The 22,593-nt window shown below is 41.5% G+C and overlaps 1 pseudogene; it reads left to right on the top strand.

Annotated features, from left to right (window-relative positions):
• The first annotated feature begins 12,774 nt into the window (after positions 1-12,774).
• On the top strand, positions 12,775-14,421 carry LOC102851935 (annotated as a pseudogene).
• Positions 14,422-22,593: the final 8,172 nt, after the last annotated feature.

Raw genomic sequence — 22,593 nt, 5'->3', positions numbered from 1 at the left:
TGGTGCAACCACTGTGGAAGGCTGTATGGCGCTTTCTCAAAAAGTTGCAAATGAAAATACCATTTGACCCAGCAATTCCACTACTGGGAATTTACCCTAAAGAAACCAGAACTGCCACCCAAGCAAATATATGCACACCCATGTTTATTGCAGCTTTGTTCGCAATAGCAAAGAGCTGAAACAACCCAAGTCCCCATCAACAAATGAATGGATAGAGAAGCTCTGGTATATTCACACAATGGGATACTATGACGCATTGAAAAGCAAGGAACTCATGAAATATTATGCAAAATAGATGACCCTGGAGGACATTATGCTAAATGAAAAATCTCAGTCACAAAAGAACAAATATTGTATAGGGCCACTGTTGTAAAATGGGACTGACATCAGGGTTGATGGAAGACAGAAAGGAGGGAGGAATGATGTATATTGCATTGAAACAGATGAAGGAGAGAACTGTTTAAAAGGGATATATGAATGGCTATTTTTGTCATTATAGAAGTCCAGAGTGAAGGCTGCCTATTGGCATGGTCTTGTGGGGAGGGATTGCATAACAATGTAAGAGTTTTTCTTTTTCTTTTCAAGGAGAAGAGTATCTTGAAGGGTAGGGAGAAAAGTGCAACAATGAATGACTGGAAACCTTAAAAAAAAAAAGAGCAAGGACAAAAAAAATATTGATCTGAACTGGAGATTCTTCTTTGGGAGCCAGTAAGATAACTGTTGTCATTATTGTTATTAGGTGCCACTGAGTGGACTATGATACTCAGTGACCCTATGAACAATAGATCTGAAAATTGCCCTTTCCTGCCCCATTGTCATAATTCCCAGCATGCTTGAGCCCTTGTTATAGTCACTGTGTCAATCCATCCTGTTAAGGGTAACGATGGTGTATAAGAACAACAAGGGTATTCCATTTTTTTCTCTGACCTTCCACCTTCCCAGTTTGGTGTGCTTTTCCAAAGACTGGCCCTTCCTGACAACATGCCCAAAGTATGTGAAATAAAATTCACCATCCTTGCTTTGAAGGAGCACCCTGGTTGCACTTCCTCAAAACACACTTGTTTGTTATTTTGCCAGTCCATGGATATCCAATACTCTTCTCCAACACCACAAATCAAAATCATTGATCAGTCTTCTAACCTTTTTTAGTCATTGTCCAAATTTCAGATGCATAAGAAGTAATTGAAAAGATTATTTCAAATCTTGAAGCTATTTTTATTGCTGTTGTTTTTATGTGCCATCAATTCACCTGCAACTCATAGTGATCCTATGTAAAATAGCTCTGAAGCCTGCTTTGTCCTGAGCCAGTCTCACTGCCTCTGGCATGCCTACCCCCATTGCCCTAGTTACTGTATCAGTCCATCTCATCTAGGGTCTTTCTCTCTTGCAATGTCCCTCCACCCTTCTGAGCATGTGTCCTTATCCAAGGATCAGTCCCTCTTGGCCAAGTATGTGAGAAGGAGCTTCAAAATCCTAACCACCAAGGAGGAACTTGGTTTCACCCTCTCCAAGACAGATTGATTTGTTCTCTTGGTGGTCCATGTTATGTTCAAGACTCTTCAGCATTGCAATTTGAAGGCATCGATTCTTCTTCATCCTTAGTCATTGTCCAGCTCTCTGATGCATACCAAGTAATTGTGAACACCATGACCCGGATCAGATGCATCTTGGTCTCTAGACTGACATCGTTACTTCTCAGTACTCTGGAAAGGTCCCTGACAGCAGATTTACTTAATGAAATTTGTCTTTTTTATTTTCTGGCTACTGGTGTCAAGGGTGTTGATTGTGGATCTGAGCAAGCTGTAAGGGTTAACAATCTCAATCTCTTCTCCATTAATTATGGTGCTGCTAATTAATTGGCCCAGTGGTGAAAATCTTAGTCTTCTTGATGTTGAGCTTCAATCCATATTGAAGACTGCAGTCCTTGATCCTCTGCAGCAAGCACTTTAGGTCCAGCTCAGTTTCATCAAACAAGGTTGTGTCATCTGCATATAGTAGATTGTTGATGAGTCTTCCTCCCATCCTAATGCCACATTCCTCCTCATAAAACCCTGCTTCCCGAATGATCTATCTGTTCTGCATATAGATTGAAAAGATATTGAGACAGGACGCATTCCTAATGCACTCCTTTCCTGATTTTGAACCATGCAGTGTTTCCCTGTTCTGTTCTGAGGATTGCTTCCTGGTCCAAGTATAGGTTTCTCATTAGAGGCCATCAAATCACTTCTGATTCATGACAGCCCTGTGTATAGAAGAGCATAGCCCCTGTCCTAGACTACACCATCCTCCCATCACCCCTATGTTTGAGATCTCAGCTGCAGCCATTGCATCAATCCATCCTGTTGAAGCTCTTTCTCATCAGAGAGCTCTGGTAGCCTATTCTGCTGGAAGTTGTGCAGTTACCTCAAAGGCTGCATGCACCTCTCTGGCATTCAAATCCACCAGAGCTCCAAGGGAGAAAGAAGGGCAGTGTCCTCCTGTGCAATTTACAGCCTCTGAAAACCCCTTGGAAGGTCAGCTGTCAGTGCCAACTTGATAGCAGTGTGTGATACTCTAGAAAGCATGATGCCGTTCTTCAGGATTGATCCTCTATGATAACAAGTCTAAAGTATGGAAATTCTTCTAAAGAGCTGGCCCTTCTTTCAAAACAGATTTGTTCATTCTTCTGGTGGTCATTGTATTACAGGCATTTCAGATTTGAGAGTTCTTGCCAGATCTAATTAAGAATGAGAAGATGAATTGTAGTCTTCCAGCTAGTTGTTGTTGATTGCCTTCAAGTTGAGCACAACTCATAGAGACCCTATGAACAAAAGGCCTGAAGCCTTTCTATAACTATTGACATTTATCAAAGTTCATAGGGTTTCTGGAGGCATGTTGTTTAGGAAGTGGATGCCACTCCTGCTTCCAAAGTCTTCTAGATAGAGAGACTTTATTGGAGAGAAAGGAAACTCTTGAGAGAGAAATGGAATAGGTCAGAGCAAGGCACTAGGGCCACACAAGCCTCTGTCACCACTGAGAGGGGAAAAGGTGGGAGGATATCACTGTTTTCTTTTTTTTTTTAGACTTGAAGTGTTTACTGCATAAGATCAAAGACTACAGCATTCAATATGGATTATATCTCAACATGAAGAAGACAAACTTCCTCAACACTTGTCCAACAGGCAACATGATGACAGAGGAAAATGGAACTTATCCATGATTTCGTCTTACTTGAATCCACCCACAATCAACAGCCATGGTAGCAGAAGTCAAGAGAGCAGGAGACATATTCTTTGGAAAAATGTACTATCAGGGACTTCTCCAAAGTGCTAAAGAGGGACGAAGTCAGTTCAAAGACCAAATCACTGTTTTCTTAATGCAAATAAGACATTAGAGAGCTCTGGTGGCCTAGTGGCAAGAAGCTGCACTGCAATCCCGAAGGCACGCAGTTCAAATCCATCAGATGCTCCGCTGGAGAAAGAGGAGGGGCAGTTGCCTCTTGTGCCAGTCAGATCCAATTCAATGGTACACAACAAGAGAAAAAAAAAGGTCATTACAAAGACAGAAACAGAAAAGAAAGAAACAAAATGGATGTCAGAAGAGACTTTGAAAATGACACTAGAGTATTGAGAAGCCAGAACAAAGGGGAAAGATGCTAAAGTAAAAGGGCTGAACAGATGATTTCAAAGGGTAGCTGCAGAAGACAAAACAACGAGACCAGAATGTGCAGAGAGCTGGGAGTGGAAATTAAAAAGGGGAGAACTCGCTTGGCATTTCTCAAGCTTAAAGAACTGAAAAAAAGTCAAGCTTCTAGTTGCAAAATTGGGAGATGCTATGGGCAATTTTTTTTTTTAATTTTACTTCCAGCTATTCTTTTTATTTACTCTCTTTTTTGTTTTTGTTTCTTTTTATTTTATACTGGTTGATTTAGAAAGTTCAAATAAATTGTTTTTCACACCAGATCTTTCCCATTTCCTTCACCCGCTCCATGATTAACCACACACATACACACACACATTCATTGCCAATGCTCACCCCTCTGCTTCCCCCTTTCCCTCTTTGGATCCTCATACTCATTCTACAATAATGGTTTTATACAGTATTTGTCCTTACGGAACTGAATTAAATAGCATAATGCTCTCTAGTCCCTCCCAAGTTACGTAGTAAACTACAAAATAATTGCTCCTGTGTACTGTTTAGTATTCCATCATGTGAATATACCATACTTTCTCATTTCATTCAATTGTGGTTGGACAGTTGGGCTGTTTCCATGTTTCTGGTGAATAACGCTGTTATGAACATTGGTGTACAAGTCTCCATTTGTGCCTCTGTTCTAGTTTTCTCAGGATATACTCCTAGCAGTGGAATAGCTGGGTCATATGGAATTTCTATGTTCAGTTTTTTGAGGAAGCACCAGACTGCCTTCAAGAGTGGTTGTACCATTTTACAATCCCACCAACAGTGCATAAGAATTCATATCTGACCACATCCTTCGAACATTTATTATTTGCTCTCCTGTTAGACTTTGCCGCTGCTACTGGAGTGAGATGGTCTCTTATTGTAGTTTTGGTTTACATCTCTGTTATTGCCAGTGATTTTGAGCATCTCTTCATGTGTTAGTTGGCCATCGAATATCTTCCTCTGTGAAAATTCTTTCCATGTCTTTTGCCCATTTTGTAACTGTTAGAGCTGTAGGCCAACTTAGTAAAGTAGCAGGATGTAAGATCAATATCCAAAAGTCAGTGGAATTCCTCTACAATAACAAAGAGAATGCAGAGAAGGAAACTAAGAAAGCAGTACCATTTACAATAGCCAACCACAAATTGAGATACTGGGAAGTGAACCTAACCATAGACACAAAAGATCTGTAAAAAGAAAACTACGGAACATTTCTTCAAGACACAATAAAAGACCTAAAGAAATGGAAAAATGCTCCCTGTTCACGGATAGGAAGACTCAATATTGTGAAAACGGCAATCATACCAAAAGCAAGCTACATGTTCAATGCATTTGCAATACAGATACCAAATTAATGTTTCAAGGAGATCAAAAGGGAAATTGTCAAGTTTATTAGGAGACAACGTAAAACCTTGAATGCTCCAAGAAGCTTCAAAAGAAGAAGGAGGTGGAGGAAGAATGTCGCAGTTGTTCCCAGACCTGATCATTAGCTGATAATTATAATGTGTGATAATGTCTATCTTCTGATAAGGTGACAAGACACCAGATCCTGATGAAGCCCTGGGCCTGATCACACATTGACAGGACCCCTCCCCAAAATTCTGGAGCAAACTCTCACCCTCTCTAAGTCTCTCTAAAAGCCCTTATGAAAGGACTGCCTGCACACCACTCTGATCCTCTCTGCTTACGGTCGCCTGGCATCCCTCTCAGACCACACGATAAAGTCCTGTTCTTTTCTTGGGACCAGCTTCTTTCTTTCTCTCTCTCTCTCAACTCTTTTTTTCTGTATAACAGGAGGGAATACACATAGTCACTTTATTGAAATGAACTGGTCAACACTCAACTATTTGAGTACTATATGATTAAGAGCCAAGAGTCATTGGTAATAAAAGAATAAATTGAAGCTGCATTGAAGGTATTGGGGAAAAAAAGGGCTCAAAATCGATGGAATAGGAGTTCTGGTGGCCTAGTGGCAAGAAACTGTGCTGCGATCCCAAAGGTGCACAGTTCAAATCCACCAGATGCTCCACTGGAGAAGGAGGGGCAATTTCTTCCTGTGCCTGTCAGATCTAATTCAATGGCTCACAAAGAGAAAAAAAAATTGATGGAATACCAATTGACATGACAGACGCAGCCCTAAATGTGCTCACCAGACTATGCTAGAAATTTTGAAGGACAGCTATAGGTTAACTGACTAAAAAAGATCCATATTAGTTCCCCTTGCCAAGAAGGTGATTTAATACAATGTAGAAATTATTGAACAATGTTATTAATATCACTGGTAAGCAAAATACTCCAAAGATCAACCAAAAAATGGCTAGACCAGTACATTAAAAGGCATGTACCAGAAGTGGAAGCTGAGTTTAGAAGAGGTGGTGGTACTAGGCATAACATTGCTGATGTCAGATGGATCCTGACTGAAAGCAGAGAATACTAGGAGAATGTCTAATTGTGCTTTATTGACTATGCAAAGGCATTTGACTGTGGGAATCATAACAAATTATGGCTAGCATTGAGAAGAATGGAAATCCCAGAACACTTAATTGTGCTGGTGTGAAACCTGTACCCAGATGAAGAAATTGTTTGAATAGAACACTGTCTTGTTTAAAATGAAAAAAGTTGTACATTAAGGCTGCATTCTTTCTTTATTCAATCTGAATACTGAACAAATAATCTATATGCTAAACAAATTCAAGAAGCTAGACTCTATGAAGAAGAATGTGGCATCAAGATCAGAAGACTCATCAACAACCTGTGTTATGCAGACAACACAATCTTATTTGCTGAGAGTGAGGAAGGCTTGAAACACTTGCTGCAGAAGATCAAAGACTACAACCTTCAATATGGATTACATCTCAACATCATGAAAACAAAAATTCTCATCACTTGATCAAGAGGTAATATCATGATAGATGGATAATTGTCAGTCATTTCACCTTACTTGGATCCACAAGCAATACCTTTGATACTAGTAGTCAGGAAATGTATTGCCCTGGGAAAGTCTGCAATCAAGGATCTCTCCAAAGTACTGAAAAACAATGGTGTCAGTTTGAAAACTAGGGTGTACCTGAGTCAGGCCAGGTCTTTTCAGTCATTTGGTATGCATCTGAAAGCTAGACAATGAATGAGAATGACAAGAGGAGACTTGATACCTTTGAGCTGTAATGTAGGAGAAGAGTACTAAATACTCCATGGACTACAAAAAGAATAAATGATGTTTCTTGGAGAAAGTGCAACCAGAATGCCAACTGGAGACAAAGATGACCAAGCTTTGTCTCACATACCCTGGGCATATTGTTGTTGTTATGTGCTATGGAGTTGACTATGACTCATAATGACCCTATGAACAATAGCTCTGAACTTTGTCATATCTTGAGCCAATATCACTGTCTCTGACACAACTGCCACCAATACCACAGTCATTGTGCCAATTTATCTCATCCAGGGTCTTCCTCTCCTACACGACCCTCTACTTTTCCAAGCATGATGTCCTTCTCCAAAGGCTGGTCCCTCTTGGTAACATGCCCAAAGTATGTGAGGCCAAGCTTCAAAGTCGTCACCTCCAAGGAGCAACCTGGCTTTACCCTCTCCAGGATGGATCTGTTTGTTGTTTGTTCTCTTGGCAGTTTATGGATGTTTAATACTCTTCTCTAGCACCCCAACTCAAAAGCATAGATTCTTCTTCTATCATCCTTAGCTATTGTCCAGCTCTCACATGCATAGCAAGCAATTGAGATCATGGCCTGGATTAGGTACACCTTCGTCTCTAAGCTGACATCATTGCACTTTAGCACTTTGGAGAGGTCTCTGACAACAGACTTTCCTAAATTGACTCATTTTTTTATTTCATCACTATTGGTGCCAAGAATGTTGATTGTGAATCCAAGCAAGAAGAAATTGTTAACCTCAATTTCTTCTCCATCTTATCATGATGCTGCATATTCCCCAGTGGTAAGAATCTGTTTTCTTGATGTTGAGGTACAATCCATATTAAAGACTGAAGTCCTTGACCTTTTGCAGCAAATGCTTCAAGTCCTCCTCAGGTTTGCTCTGGTGGCCTTGTGTTAAGAAGCTGCATTGCAATCCCAAAGGTGGTTGGTGTTGTAGTCAAGTGCTGTCCAGTTGCCTACAATTCATAGCGACCCTATGTACAATGGTCCTAAACCCTGCTCTATTCTATGCCAATCTTATTGTCTCCGACACACCTACCCCCATTACCCCAGTCACTGAATCAATCATTTCATTGAGAGTCTTCCTCTCTTGCGCAGTCCCTCTACCCTCCCAAACATGACATCCCTCCCCAAGGACTGATCCCGCCTTGCAACATGTCCAAAGTAGACCAGACAAAGCTTCAAAATCCTTCCCTTCAAGGAGCAGCCTGGTCTCACATTCTCTAGGATGAACCTAGCAGTCCATGGTACACTGAATACTTTTCTCCAGCACCATAGCTCAAAGGCATCCATTTCCTCCTATCATCCCTAGACATTGTTTAGCTTTCTGATGTATGGCAAGTAATTGCAAAGACTATGACCTGGATCAGACACACCTTATTCTCCAAACTAACATCATTGCTCTTCAGTCCCTGACTGCTGATTTTCCCAGTGCAATTCCTCTTTTAAGTTCCTGGCTGCTGGTACCAAGAGTGTTGATTGTGGAGCCAAGCAAACTAAAGCTGTTAACAATCTTGATCTCTTTACCATCTATCAATCATGATGTTGCCAATTGGCCCAGTGGTGAGAATCTTTGTCTTCTTGACATTGAGCTTCAATCCATATTGAAGGCTGCAATCCTTGACCCTCTGCAGCAGGTGCTTCAGGTCCTCTTCATTTTCAACAAGCAGGGTTGTGTCATCTGTCCACCAATCTTGACCCCACATTTCTCCTCATAGATCCCAGCCTCCAGGATAATCTGTTCTGCATAAAGGTTGAAAAGATATGGAGATAGGACACATTCCTGGCATACACCCTTCCCAATTTTCAACCATGCAGTATTTCCTTGCTCTGTTCTGATGACTGCCTCCTGGTCCAGCTATAGGTTTCAAATACCCTTTTAAAAAAAACACCAAAAAACCCTCAAAACATGAATGGGAATAATACTTCACCTGATGGACAACATAGGAATCAGACTGACTATATCTGTGGAAAGAAATGTTGGAGAAGCACAATATCCACAGTCAAAACAAGGCAAGGGGCTGACTGTGGAACAGACTATCCATTATTAAAAAAGAAAAGTTTTCTAAAACGACTATCAGATATCCTCTCACCCCAGTCAAAATAGCAAAATTTAACAGAACAGCAAGCAACAAATGCTGGCGAGGTTGTGGAGAAACTGGAGCCCTTATTCATTGTTGGTGGAAGTGTAAAATGGTGCAACCACTGTGGAAAGTGGTATGGCGCTTTCTCAAAAAGTTGCAAATATAGATACCATTTGACCCAGCAATTCCACTACTGGGAATATACCCTAAAGAGACCATAACTGACATCAAAGCAGATATATGCACACCCTATTAATCTCAGCTTTGTTCACAATAGCAAGGAGATGAAAACAACCTAAGTGCCCATCAACAAATGAAAGGATAGAGAAGCTGTGGTATATTCACAAAATGGAATACTATGCTGCATTGAAAAACAAGCAACTGATGCAGTATTATTCAAAATGGTTGACTTTGAAGAACATTATGCTGAGTGAAGTATCCCGGTCACAAAAGGACAAATATTGCATGGTGGCACTGTTGTAAAAGAGGACTGACTTTGGGGTTGGGGAGAGACTGAGAAAGATGGGTTCAATAATGTATACTGCACTGAAACAGAGGAGGGAGAAAACTGTTTAAAAGGGATATGTGATTAGGTATTTCTGTCATGACAGGAATCTAAAGCAATGGCTACCTGGTGGAGTGGACCTGGGGGAGGGTTTGTAAAACAATTAAAGACTTTTTCTTTTACTTTTCCAAGAGGGTAGTGTTCTGCGGGGGAGGTTTGGGAGGGGAGAAATGTGCAACAATGAATGAATGAAAATCCAAAGCCTCTATAAATTTTTACTGAAATTAATAATAAATTTAAATTTTAAAAAATTTAATTTAGAGTAAGGATGGCAAAGGATTTATAACTGCTCATGCTAATAACACAATATTGTGGCATGGAGGAGGAATAGTGGAACTATATCCACATTTATAATATTCTTCTTACCAAAACCATTTATGGAAAATAGGAACTGCATTGGAACATGTACCTCTTGAAGGAATGGTCTTGGTAAAACTAAGTTATCTATTTACATAAAATTGAAACAAAACCCATACTTCACATCATATACAAAAAAAACTTTAATTCAAAATGGAACAAGGATCTAGGCATAAAACCTAAAACAGTAAAGGTCACCAAAGAAAAAACTTAAGGCAAACTCAGGAGCCCAAATCTATATCATTAACATAGGTTATGTGAGAAATATAACTAAAAATATACAATCCACAGGAGAAGCTAGATGACTGAAACCTCCAGAAAATTTAATCCTTAAGTGAATTTAAAACTACTCCAAAAGAGTAAAAAAAAAACAACCCAAACAACAACAAACCCAAAACCTACAGATTGAGAAAAAAAAATTGACAATGACACATCTCAAAAGACTCAACTCTAAAATGTATAGAAAACTCCACCACCTCACCAACAAGCTATCTCACCTTGGCAAACATAGCACTGTTCCATTAAATAGCAAACAGCAAATGCCAAAGAAGGTGTGGTGAAAGTGGAACTCCCATACACTACTTGTGAGAATGTAAAATGACACAACTGCAATGAACGATAGATAAGGTGTTTCCTTAGAAAGTTGAGAATAGAGGAGCTCTGGTGGCCTAATGGCAGGAAGCTGCACTGCAGTCCCATAGATGTGCTGTTCGAATCCACCAGATGCTCTGCTGGAGAAGGAGGGGCAATCTCCTCCTGAACCAGTGAGATTCCGATTTGACGGTACACACAAAATAATAAAATAAAATTTTTAAAAAGATAAAGGTTGCACTGCAAGCCTAAAGAAAGTTGAGAATAGAAATATCATTTGATCCAGCAACTCCACTAGTAAGTATATTTCCTAAAGAAGAGCTGTGACATAAACTGACACACACACACATTTGTGCTTATTGTAGTGTTGTTTACAAGAGTAAAGAGTTGGAAAACAATTTCAGGTATCCATTAAGGGATGAATGGCTACAGAAACCATGGTACAGTCAAACAATGGAATAGTATGTAGCACTGAAAATGATCAAGAATTCATGAAATACTGCATGGTACAAACAAAATCTAGAACAAAGTCAGCCACAGATAGACAATTCTGGTCTAAGACCAGTAATATAAAAAACTAAAGAAAGGTATACTCCATTGAATGAATGGAAATCCAAAGTCTCTGTAAATGTCCATTAAAATTATTAAAATAAAATCTAAAAAAAAAGAAAGAAAGGTATACTCATAGATCAGATTTATCTTATCAAGGATGAGAAGGGAAGCAGAAGGTAGTAAAAACTAGTAAACAAATAAATTGGGTGAAGGGTAAGGCAATACACAATAGGTGTTTGCTGCTACTGTTATGTGCCGTCAAATTGCCTGTGACTTAAAGTGATCCTATGTACAACAGCTCTGAAGCCTACTCTATCCTGAGCCAGTCTCACTGACTCCTACACATCTACCAATATTGCCCGTTACTGTATCAATCCATTTCATCTGGAGTCTTCCTCTCCTGTGCTGTTTCTCTACACTTCCAAGCATGATGTGCTTCTCCAAAGACCGATCCCTCCTGGCCATGTGCCCAAAGTATGTGAGACAAAGTCTAAAAATCCTAGCCTCTAGGAGAAACTTGGTTTCACCCTGTCCAAGAGAGACTGATTTGTTTTCTTGACAGTCCATGTACAAGACTCTTCTCCAGCACCACAATTCAAAGACATCAATTCTTCTTCTGTCATCCTTAGGCATTGTCCAGCTCTCTGACATGAAGACCGTGGCCTGGAGCAGGTGCCCCTTAGTCTCTAGACTGACATTGTTGCTTCTCAGAACTCTGGAGAGGTCCCTGACAGCAGATTTTTCCTATGCAATTCATCTTTTGATTTTCTGACTGCTGGTACCAAGAGTTGATTACCGACCTGAGCCAGCTGTAATTGTTAACAACCTCAATCTCTTATCCATCCGATACGGTGCTGCCAATTGATCCAGTGGTGAGGATCTTTGTTTTCTTGATGTTAAGCTTCAATCCATATTGAAGACTACAGTCCTTGATCTTCGGCAGCAAGCTTTTCAGGCCCTCCTCAATTTCAGCAAGCAAGGTTGTGTCATCTGCATAATTCAGGTTGTTGATGATTTTTCCTCCAATCCTGATGCCACATTCCTTTTCATAAAGCCCAGCCTCTCCTGGACGTGCTCACCAGGTTATGCCAAGAAATCTGAAGGACAACTACTTGGCCTACTGACTGGAAGAGATCCATATTTATTCCCATTCCCAAGAGAAAGGTGGCCCTACAGGATGTGGAAATTATCAAACAATATCACTAATATCACATGCAAGTGAAGTCCTACTGGAAGATTATTTTTAAAAAATAACTGGAACAAGTACATCAACAGAGAACTACCAGAAATAAAAGCTGGGTTTAGAAGAGGTCGTGGCCGTGGAGACTTTATTGCCAATGTCAAATGGATCTTGGCAGAAAGCAGAGTACCACAGGAATATGTATCTGTGTTTCATAGACTATGCAAAGACATTTAACTGTGAATCACAACAAACTGTGGCTAACCTTGAGGAGAATGAAAATCCCAGAACACTAGATTGTGCTCATGTGAAACCTATAGTTGGACCAGGAAGCAGTCCTCAGAACAGAGCAAGTAAACACTGCATGTTTCAAAATCAGGAAAGGAGTGAGTCAGGAATGCATCTTATCTCCATATCTTTCAAGAGTTTTTATTAGGTCTTTCTGCTGGAGAACGCTGCTGAGGAAGTATCATTAAGCGTTTATTCCCACCGCCACCATGTAGAAGTTAGAGTCTCCTAAAAAGTCTGAACTGCTGCAGAAACTATTCATCAGAGGGTTGATCGATCTTTGAAGCAACAGATGAAAGTGTGGGGAGCCATTCTGAGCAAATGGGGGCAATGAGAAAACTAAATACCAGACGCTTTGGCTTTATCACATACTCCACTGTGGAAGAGATGGATGCAGCCATGAATTCAAGGCCCCACAGGTGGATGGAAGGGTTGTAGAACCCAAGAGGACTGTCTCAATAGAAGATTCTCAAAGACCAGGTGCCCACCTAACTGTGAAAAGATCTTTGTTGGTGGAATTAAAGAAGATACTGAAGAAACATCACTTAGGAGATTATTTTGAGCAGTATGGGGAAATTGAAGTGACTGAAATCATGACTGACCACTGCAGTGGCAAGAAGAGGGACTTTGCTTTTGTAACTTTTGATGACCAGGATCCTTTTCCCCCCTTTTTTAAATATTAATTTTAATGAAAGTTTACAAAGACTTAGAGTTTCCATTCACTCGTTGTTGCACTTTTCTCCCTGCCCACCTCCCCCCAATTCACTCTTCTCCCTGAAAAGTAAAATTTTTTCATTGTTATACAATCCCTCCCCACTGTGCAGCCTTCACTCTGGACTCCTGTCATAACAATAGTACCCTATCATATATCCCTTTTAAACAGTTCTCTCCCTCATCTATTTCAATGTAGTATACATCATTTATCCCCTCCTTCTACATTTTCCCTCAATCCCAATGTCAGTCCTGTTTTACAAGAGTGGCACTATGCAATATTTGTCCTTTTGTGCTGAGATATTTCACTCAGCACAATGTCCTCCAGGGCCAACCATTTTGAATGTTGCATGGGTTCCCTGTTTTTCATTGCAGCATAGTATTCCATTGTGTGAATATACCAGAGCTTCTCTATTCATTCATTTGTTGATAGGCACTTGGGTTGTTTCCAACTCTTTGCTATTGTGAACAAAGCCACGATAAACATGAGTGTGCTTGCGTGGTGGTGGTGGTTTCTTTAGGGTAAATTCCCAGTAGTGGAATTGCAACTTTTTGAGAAAGTGCCATACTGCCTTCCATAGTGTTTGCACCATTTTACCCTCCCACCAACAGTGAATAAGGGTTCCAGTTTCTCCACAACCTCGCCAGCATTTGTTGTTGCTGTTCTGTTAAATTTTGCTATTCTTACTGGGGTGCGATGGATCTCATAGTTGCTTTGATGATGACCTTGATTCTATAGATAAAATCATTATCCAGAAATATCATACTGTGAATGGTCACAACTGTGAAGTAAAGAAAGCCCTGTCAAAGCAAGAGATGGCCAGTGCCTCTTCTAGCCAAAGAGGTCAAAGTGGCTCTGGAAACTTTGGTGGTGGCTGTGGAGGTGGTTTTGGTGGGAATGACAACTTTGGTTGAGGAGGAAACTTCAGTGGACGAGGTGGCTTTGGTGGCAGCCATGGTGGTAGAGGGCACGGAGGCCATGGAGATGGTTATAATGGATTTGATAATGATGGAAGCAACTTTTGAGGTGGTAGACGCTACAATGATTTTGCAATTACAACAATCAATCTTCAAATTTTGGACCCATGAAGGAGGAAACTTTGGAGACAGAAGTTCTGGCCCCTATGCTGGTGGAGGTATTTTGCCAAACCATGAAACCAAGTTGACTCTGGTGGTTCAGGCAGCAGCAGCAGTTATGGCAGTGGCACACGGTTTAGTAACTGCCAAGAAACAAAGCTTAGCAGGAGAGGAGAGCCAGAGAAGTGACAGGAAAGCCACAGGTTACAACAGATTTGTGAACTCAGCCAAGCACAGTGGTGGCAGGGCCTTGCTGCTACAAAGAAGACATGATTTAGACAATACTCACAGGTATGGGAAAAAACCTCGAGGACTGCATTTGTGACTAATTGTATAACAGGCTATCTGTTCTGTGGAAAGTGTAAAACATTCTGAAAACAAGGGTTTTATTGTAGAGATATATTTTTATACCCATGATGTTGATTGTGAAATGTAATTGTCTGATCATGATACTGAATAAATGTCTTTGTTTTTTTAAAAAAAACCCTTGATTAGATACTCCATGAATTAACTACATTAATCAATTATAAACAATGTTATGAAAAACCAATATGATTTATAAACTTTTACTAAAAAAAAGAAACAAAAAAATGCAATAGTGAATGGAGCAGCCGTTTGGAATTTAGATCAACAATTTCAATTTTTCTTCTTAAGAAAGTATGGTATCTTTATTGTTCAAAATAGCTTCTCTATCTATTAACTGACTTTGCCAGGTGAGTGGGCAGTAATAGGTGAATATGCATGTTTAGCCTATCCGCAAAGGGTTTGGCTAGTCTCACTCACTATTAAATTGAATGGATCCAGCAGCAGAATTTGAGACCCTCACCACAGGCAAAGAAGAAGCAAGAGAACGCAACACATCATTTGGTGCCAGAGATTCTCAAGCCAGTCCTCCCAGGGCCTATGGAAGCAGCAGTCAGAGCAGCAGCAGCAGAGAACCAGAGACCTGATGTGAGATGAAGTGGACCTTGGGACTGCTAGCCCCATGGGGACCGGAGCCAAGAGCTTTTGCCCAAGTTTGTCAGACGACTGTATGGGGGGTTGGAGAGGGGAGGGAGCCATAGTTGGCAGGGCTGTCCTCAAGCCTCAACGCTCAAGGCTGAGATACCTACAAGCACTTTTTGGGAGCTGTCCTGAGTGATTGTACTCTGCTATAAGTTTCTCCGTGGAGGCTAGGATTTTGAAATTCCATTTCACATACTTTGGGTATGTGGTTAGGCAGGACCGCTACTCAGGCTTGGAAGGGTGGAGGGACAGCACAGGAGAGGAAGACTCTGGATGATAGATTGATATAGTATCTGGAGCAATGTGCGTAGGTGTGTCAGAATCAGTGAGAATGTCTCAGGACAGGACAGGCATAAGAGCTGTTGTACATAGGGTCACTATGAGTTGCAGGCAACTCAATGGCATATAACAATAACTAGCTTTAATAAAATCCTTTTTTATTTCCCTAGTATGATTATATGCTGTCTTTGAGCTACTACAATGGATTTTGGATTTTGTAAAGCAGGAAGATTGATGTTGGAATGAGTTGAAAGAGTTGTGGGAGCACAGGGGACAGGTCTGACCTCATGGGAACTTGTTTTGTGCTGTGGGTGCTGTTTACGGGGACTGTTCTCCTTTGTAGAGTTGATGGATGTCGGATAGGGTTATCCCCACACAGCACTTGTTCTTTATACAAGAAGTGCTTTTATACTGGTATTGTTTAAAATTGCTGGTGCATGATGACAATAAAAAGCAGACTGACTTACAGTCTTTTTTTTAAAAATAACTCTTAAATTTCCTGCAGACAATGTACTCTATTGTCTATACTTTGGATAGACTCCTACCATCATCTTAAAATGCTGGATGGATTCCATTTTGGCTACTCTGGACCATAACCGAGAAACAAGGGCTATCCTTTTTGGTGGACATATGCTCTCCCTACCAGCTCCCCTTCAGTACAGAAGCATTTAAATTCAAATTCCTGCATGTCGTGGATTGAATTAACTTTTAACAAACCGTCCAGAGGATTTTCAGAGGCTGTAAATCACACAGGAGATTTCTTGTTTTTCTCCCACAAAGCCCGTGCTAGATTCAGAGAGACACATTTTTTTTCTTAAAGTGTGTCTCAGACTGTCATTTATTCCATTTTAGTCTTTCTCTGGGAATTTTTTTTGTTTAAATGTATTATTAATTTCAATGAAAATTTACAGAGACTTTGGATTTCCATTCATTCATTGTTGCACTTTTCTTCCCTTCCAAACCTCCCCCCTCACTACCCTCTTGGAAAAGTAAAAGAAAAATTCTTTCATTGTTTTACAAACCCTCCCCCAGGTCCGCTCCACTATACAGCCTTTGCTCTGGACTCCTGTCATGACAAAAATACCTAATCACATATCCCTTTTAAACAGTTTTCTCCCTCATCTGTTTCAGTGCAGTATACATTATTTAGACCATCTTTCTCAGTCTCCCCCCAACCCCGAGGTCAGTTCTGTTTTACAACAGTGGCACCATGCAGTATTTGTCCTTTTGTGACTGAGATACTTCACTCAGCATAATGTCCTCCAGAGTCACCCATTTTGAATAATATTGCATGAGTTCCTTGTTTTTCAATGCAGTGTAATATCCTATTGTGTGAATATACCACAGCTTCTCTATCCATTCGTTTGTTGATAGGCACTTAGGTTGTTTCCAATTCCTTGCTATTGTGAACAAAGCCACAATAAACATGGGTGTGCATATATCTACTTGGGTGGCAGTTACGGTCTTTTTGGGGTGAATTCCCAGTAGTGGAATTGCTGGGTCAAATGGTATCTCTATTTGCAACTTTTTGAGAAAGCGCCATACTGCCTTCCACAGTGGTTGCACCATTTTACCCTCCCACCAACAGTGAATAAGGGTTCCAGTTTCTCCACAATCTCACAAGCATTTGTTGTTGCTGTTCTGTTAATTTTGCTATTCTGACTGGGGTGAGATGATTATCTCATAGTTGTTTTGATTTGCATCTCTCTTAGAGCTAGGCATTTTGAACATTTCTTCATGTGCTTGTTAGCCATGTGAATGTCTTCTTTGGTGAAGTGTCTGTTCATATCCTGTGCCCATTTTTATTAATTTCAATGAACATTTACAGATATTTTGGATTTTCATTCATTCATTGTTGCACTGTGCTCATTTTTCTTTTGGATTATTTACCTTTATCTTGTTGTGGTGCTCATGTATTTTACAAATTCTGAATATAAGTCCCTTATCTGATATGTCATTACCCAATACTTTTTCCCAGTCTGTGGCTTCCCTTTTGACCCTGTTGGAGAAGTTTTTGGATGTGCATAGGGATTTGATTTTTAGAAGGTCCCATTCATCTATTTTATCTTCTCCTGGTTGTAGACTGAGACACAACTTTTGAGTTAGCAGCTCAACTCCCTATGGGTTGTACCATCCCACAGAGAATGACAGAAAAAGAATGATGCCTTTGAGCTGTGTTGTTGGAGAAGAGCACTGAACATCCCATGGATCGCCAAGAGAATGAACAGATATGTCTTGGACAGGGTGCAGCCAGAGTGCTCTTAGGAGGCAATGATGAGACTTCGCCTCACATACATTGAGCATGTTGCTAGGAGGGGCTATTCCTTGGAGAAGGACAATACTGGGAAGGATGGAGGGTCAGCAAAGGAGAAGGACTTAACCAGGTGGACTGACAAAGTGGCTGCTGCAATGGGCTCTTGTGTGTCAGCAAGTGTGAGGATAACACAGGATAGAACAGGGTTCAGATCTTTTGTTCATAGTGTCTCTGAGTTGAACTTGACTAGATGGCACCTAACAACAACAAATGATAAAATGTGGAAGCTGTGTAATGATCTCCCTACAATGAAATAGTTATAGGATTATATGGTAGTCTATCAAAAAGCTCCAAAATGGCTGGACTTATGCTGAGCTAGTTCTTAGATTTATTTTTCTAGTTTCTTATCTTAATGGATAACAGTGGGATGAACTGGCCCTTTCTCTTATTGTTTTTAGACATGGTTGCAGAATTAGCTATATATTATGTTTGTCGTGGCTTTTTTAGTGTTAAGGAGCTGCACTGCAAAAATCCTCACCACTGGTTCAATAAGCAACATCGTGATGGAGAAAGGATTAAAATTGTCAATGATTTCCTCTTACTTGGATCCGCAATCAAAACCCTTGGTAGCAGCAGTCAGGAGATTAGGAGATGGATTGCACCGGGAAAGTACATTGCCATGAAACGCTCCAAAGTACTGAGGAGTAATGATGTTTGAAGACTAAGGTGAATCTAATTGAAGCTGTGGTCTTTTCAATAACTTGCTATGCATCTGAGAGCTAGATAATGAATAAGGATGACAGAACAACAAGAAGAATGCTGAGTATACCATGAACTGATAAAAGAAGTGTTTTGGAAAAAGTGCAACCAGAGTGATCCTTGGAGGTAATAGCAAAGCTTTGTCTCACATACTTTGAACATGTTGTTAGGAGAAGCTATCCGTTGGAAAGGGACATCATGCTTGGAAAGGTGGAGGGTCAGTGAAGGAGAAGACCCTCAACAAAATTGATCAATATCAGTGTCTGCAATTCTATCACTGACTTGTAACATACTGTAGTTATGTTTCTTTCACTTCTAGGCTGAACATTCTGAAGGCAAGGGCCTGGTCCTATTTACCAAGCAGGTCTCAATGTTTTGGCCACGTCAGGATACTGGTGGTAGTAGGGGAGGTGCTGTTAAACTGCCCTAGGAAGTTATGGTTCCTCAAGCAGAGGGTGAATAGGAGGCTTGCAATGAACAAAGCTCTTTTATTCTTGTGTGTTAGCACAAGGATACCTCCCATATCTGGCCTCCGTTTGCAAGTAAGGACACGGAAGTTCACAGAGGTCAAGGCAATAGACCACAGCTGTAGAACAAGTCAGTGGCCAAGCATGGATCTTAGCACACATTGCTGAATCTTCGGAGTCAGGCCTCCCGAGCTTTTTAACCACACGAGGGCGCCAGAAGCCTGTTTGTGGGGAACTTAAGGCGTTGGTTGTGACTGCTCCCATGAGAGAGGCCTACTGTTCCGGGAGGACACAGACAGCTTGAGGAGGAGTCCTGGTAAAGAAGGGTTATGAGAAAGAGGTAAGAGATAGGAAAGTGGACTGGGATGGAAGGAGGAGATAGGAAGGGCATTTGTTGTGTCCTTGTCTGAAGAGGCAGGGCTAGAGAACAAGAGGGCTCTCCAGAAAGGAGGTCCATGACTCCTACATTCTTTTCAGTCTCACTCCAGGCCTGGAAAAGACCGGACATTCCTAAGTCTCCAGCAGGGAAACCAGGAAATTGGACCAGGAGGCCAGCCTGTCCCCATCCTAGGCCAGGGATTTCCGGGAAGAGCCCTGCTGTGCCTCACAGGTTCACCCAGTTCCTGACTTCTGAGTGCTGCTCCCCTCCTTAAACTCCCTTTTACTCCACCCTCCCAGGGCTGCACAAGAAATTGCAGTCCAAACTCCTGACCTGGCCACCGAAACCTGGCTCTCTTCTTAAGTTCCCTCAGTACATGGCAGCAGAATCCAAATGGTTCCTTGAACTCAAAACTTGGAACACTCTAATATCGTCATTTCTATGTCCAAGCCATCCTCTCACCTCCTCTCCCACGTCTCACTCTGTACCACTTGACGTGCCCACCATCTGCCACCTGGATTGTCACTTTTGTTTGGGCTCCACTGCTATTCTCTCCCTGATTATCCCTTCTTCATGTAGAAGCCCTAATGGGTCTTCAAAAATTATTAATCTGATCGTCCATCCCTATCTGCTGGAACCTTTCAATAGCTGGAAGCTTTCAACAGTTTCTCAGTGCTGTTGTATTAAGGACCAGGCTTTCAGCAGGCTCAGAAGTTTGTTCATGGTCTGGTCCTCCTACCTCTCTGGTATCATAGATACTCTTTTTCCCGTGTTGCAGCTACCCTGGCCACACTACGCCAGCCCTTTCATGTGCTGCTTCCTCTGCCCGGAATCTCAGCCCTCTGCATTGTTAACGCTTATTCCTTCAGCTCTCAGCTCCAGAACTGCTTTCTAAGGTCCACCTTCTCTGACCTCCCTGGCCCCGTCACACATATTACTTACTCTCCTAGCATCACACACTTCATTTGTTCAAACTGTACATTTGTATGGAGTTATTTACTGAATTTCTGTTTCCTCCATGAGACTAAGTTCCATCTCAAATTTTGCTCATTGAACATCCTCAGCCCCTTACTCTGTACCTGACACATAATAGGTGCTCAATAAATGTCTCTTGAATGATTAAGTGTTTATGTTGCACATTTCTATTTCTATTATCCAAGCCTAAGACTCTATCTTGTCTCATCTGGACCTTGGTGGCCACCTGACTTGTCTTCTACTTTACAATCAAGCCCCTACTAATCAGTTTCCCATTCCACAGATAAAGTGATACAACGAAAACACCAGTCAGATCATGTCACTCTTCCCTCTCCCTGTTTAATAGACTTCAGAGGCTTCCACTGGCCCTTGGACTAAAACCCAAGCGTCTGACTCCAGCCTTAGAAAACTTTGCATGGGCTGGCCAAATTCATGCCAAGCTCCGCCTCCCTGGTGAACCTTTCTTAATTCAACAAATATTGATTGCAAGCCTCTAATGTACCAGCCACTAGGGACACAATGGTGAGCAAAAACAGACTCACTGTCATGGGACTCAGAGTTCTGTAGTTCCTGGAACACACCTCTTCCCCACGCAGTCTGGGCTTTTGCACATGTTTTTCTCATCTGGTGCTTCTCACTCCCTGATATGGGTTGAATCACCTCCTCCTCAGTCCCACCCCATGTATATGTCGGAATCTCAGCTCTTGTGGCTTAGTGGTAAGGAGTTGTGCTGCAGGAGAAAGGTGGGTACGAGATTTGTTACCTCTTAAAAACCCACTGGAGGGTCAGCTCTGACTTGATGGTACATAACAACAATGCTTGTGCATATAGGTCTTGTCTGGAAATAGTGTTCATTACACTAATTAGTATTGTTGTACCATCAAGTTGGAACCGACCCATAGCTGACCCTCCAATGGGTTTTTAGAAGCAGTTAATCATACAGGAGATTGTCCATACTTCTCCCTCAGAGCAGCTGGTGGATTTGAACCACATGCCTTTGGGATTGTGGTGCAGTTTCTTACCACCTCCTCACTAATGTAAGATGGTGTCTATGTCTAATAACTTCTGAGTTAGAAAAAGGGCTTATTAGACAAAGAGGCACATAGCATACAAGATAGGAGGAAGTGAGGAAGAGCACTTCCACTTCATGTAAATGTGAGTCAGGGCTCAGAGGAGTCCTTCCCCATGAGAGGATCTGGAGGCTCTCAGTCCCTTCCCATCTCACTCCACCCCCAACACACTGTTCAGGCCCTGCTCAAGTTTCCCCTGGACAATACAAATAGAGGAGTGCTTGGCCATTAACAGAAAGGCTGGTGCCCTGAGTCCACGCAACATGGCTGAGAAGAAAGGTCTTTTCACAATTGAAAAGTTTACGAGCACAGTTCTGTTTGGACACATGGGCTCACCATGAGCTGAAATAAACTCTGGCAGCTTTTTCCTAAGCCACCTTTCCAACTCTTACGTAGCTATTTCCCCTTTGTTTAAGCCACTCCAGTAATACTGGTCCCAGCTCTTCTCTGCCGCTTCCTATATGCTGGCTCTTCTACCCAAAGCCCTTCTCTGCTTTCCTCTCACACTGGCTCCTCCAAGCTGCAGTGCTGTCAGCAGTCCTCAGGGACACTTTCCTTGAGTTGGTCTCTCCTTTTGTTATCCAGCTCATTTCTCTAGTTGTATCTCACAACTTGAAAATCCATGAATATTTCTTGTCTGGACTTTATAAGAGTTCAAATAATTTTGGCCACAGACAACATCAAATCCAGCTCACAGCGATTTTAACAATAAGGCAAGTTGTTCTCACCAGTTGTTGCAGCTCTAGAGGTAGAAATTATTTTAAGATTGTTAGATTCAGCAGCGCAAAGATGTTCTCAAGGTCCCGGGTTCTCCACACATGGGCTCTGCCATTCTTGACCAGGGTTCTGTCCTTGGGTTGGGTAGCAGGATGGCAGGGAATTCCAGGTACCACATCCAGAGCAGGGTCTTCTCATCATTATGAAATGTAACTATTTCTATGTAACAAACTATCCCAAAATTTAGTGGTTTAAAACATTAACTTTCTCACAGTCACTGGGGGGTTATAAATCCAGAAGTAACTTGGCTGTTGGTTCTGGCTCAGAATCTCTCAGGAGGTTGCAGCAGAGCTGTGGCCAGGGCTGTCTGTAGTCATCTGAACTTTTAACTGCAACTGGAGGGTCTGTTTCCAAACTTATTCCAGTAGCTGCTACCAGGAGGCTAGATCTGGGAGC

Source organism: Elephantulus edwardii, unplaced genomic scaffold, assembly GCF_000299155.1.
Source record: "Elephantulus edwardii isolate Elephantulus edwardi_28Jun2011 unplaced genomic scaffold, EleEdw1.0 scaffold00049, whole genome shotgun sequence".
NCBI lineage: Eukaryota > Metazoa > Chordata > Mammalia > Macroscelidea > Macroscelididae > Elephantulus > Elephantulus edwardii.
This window is presented reverse-complemented; position numbering and strand designations above follow the sequence as displayed.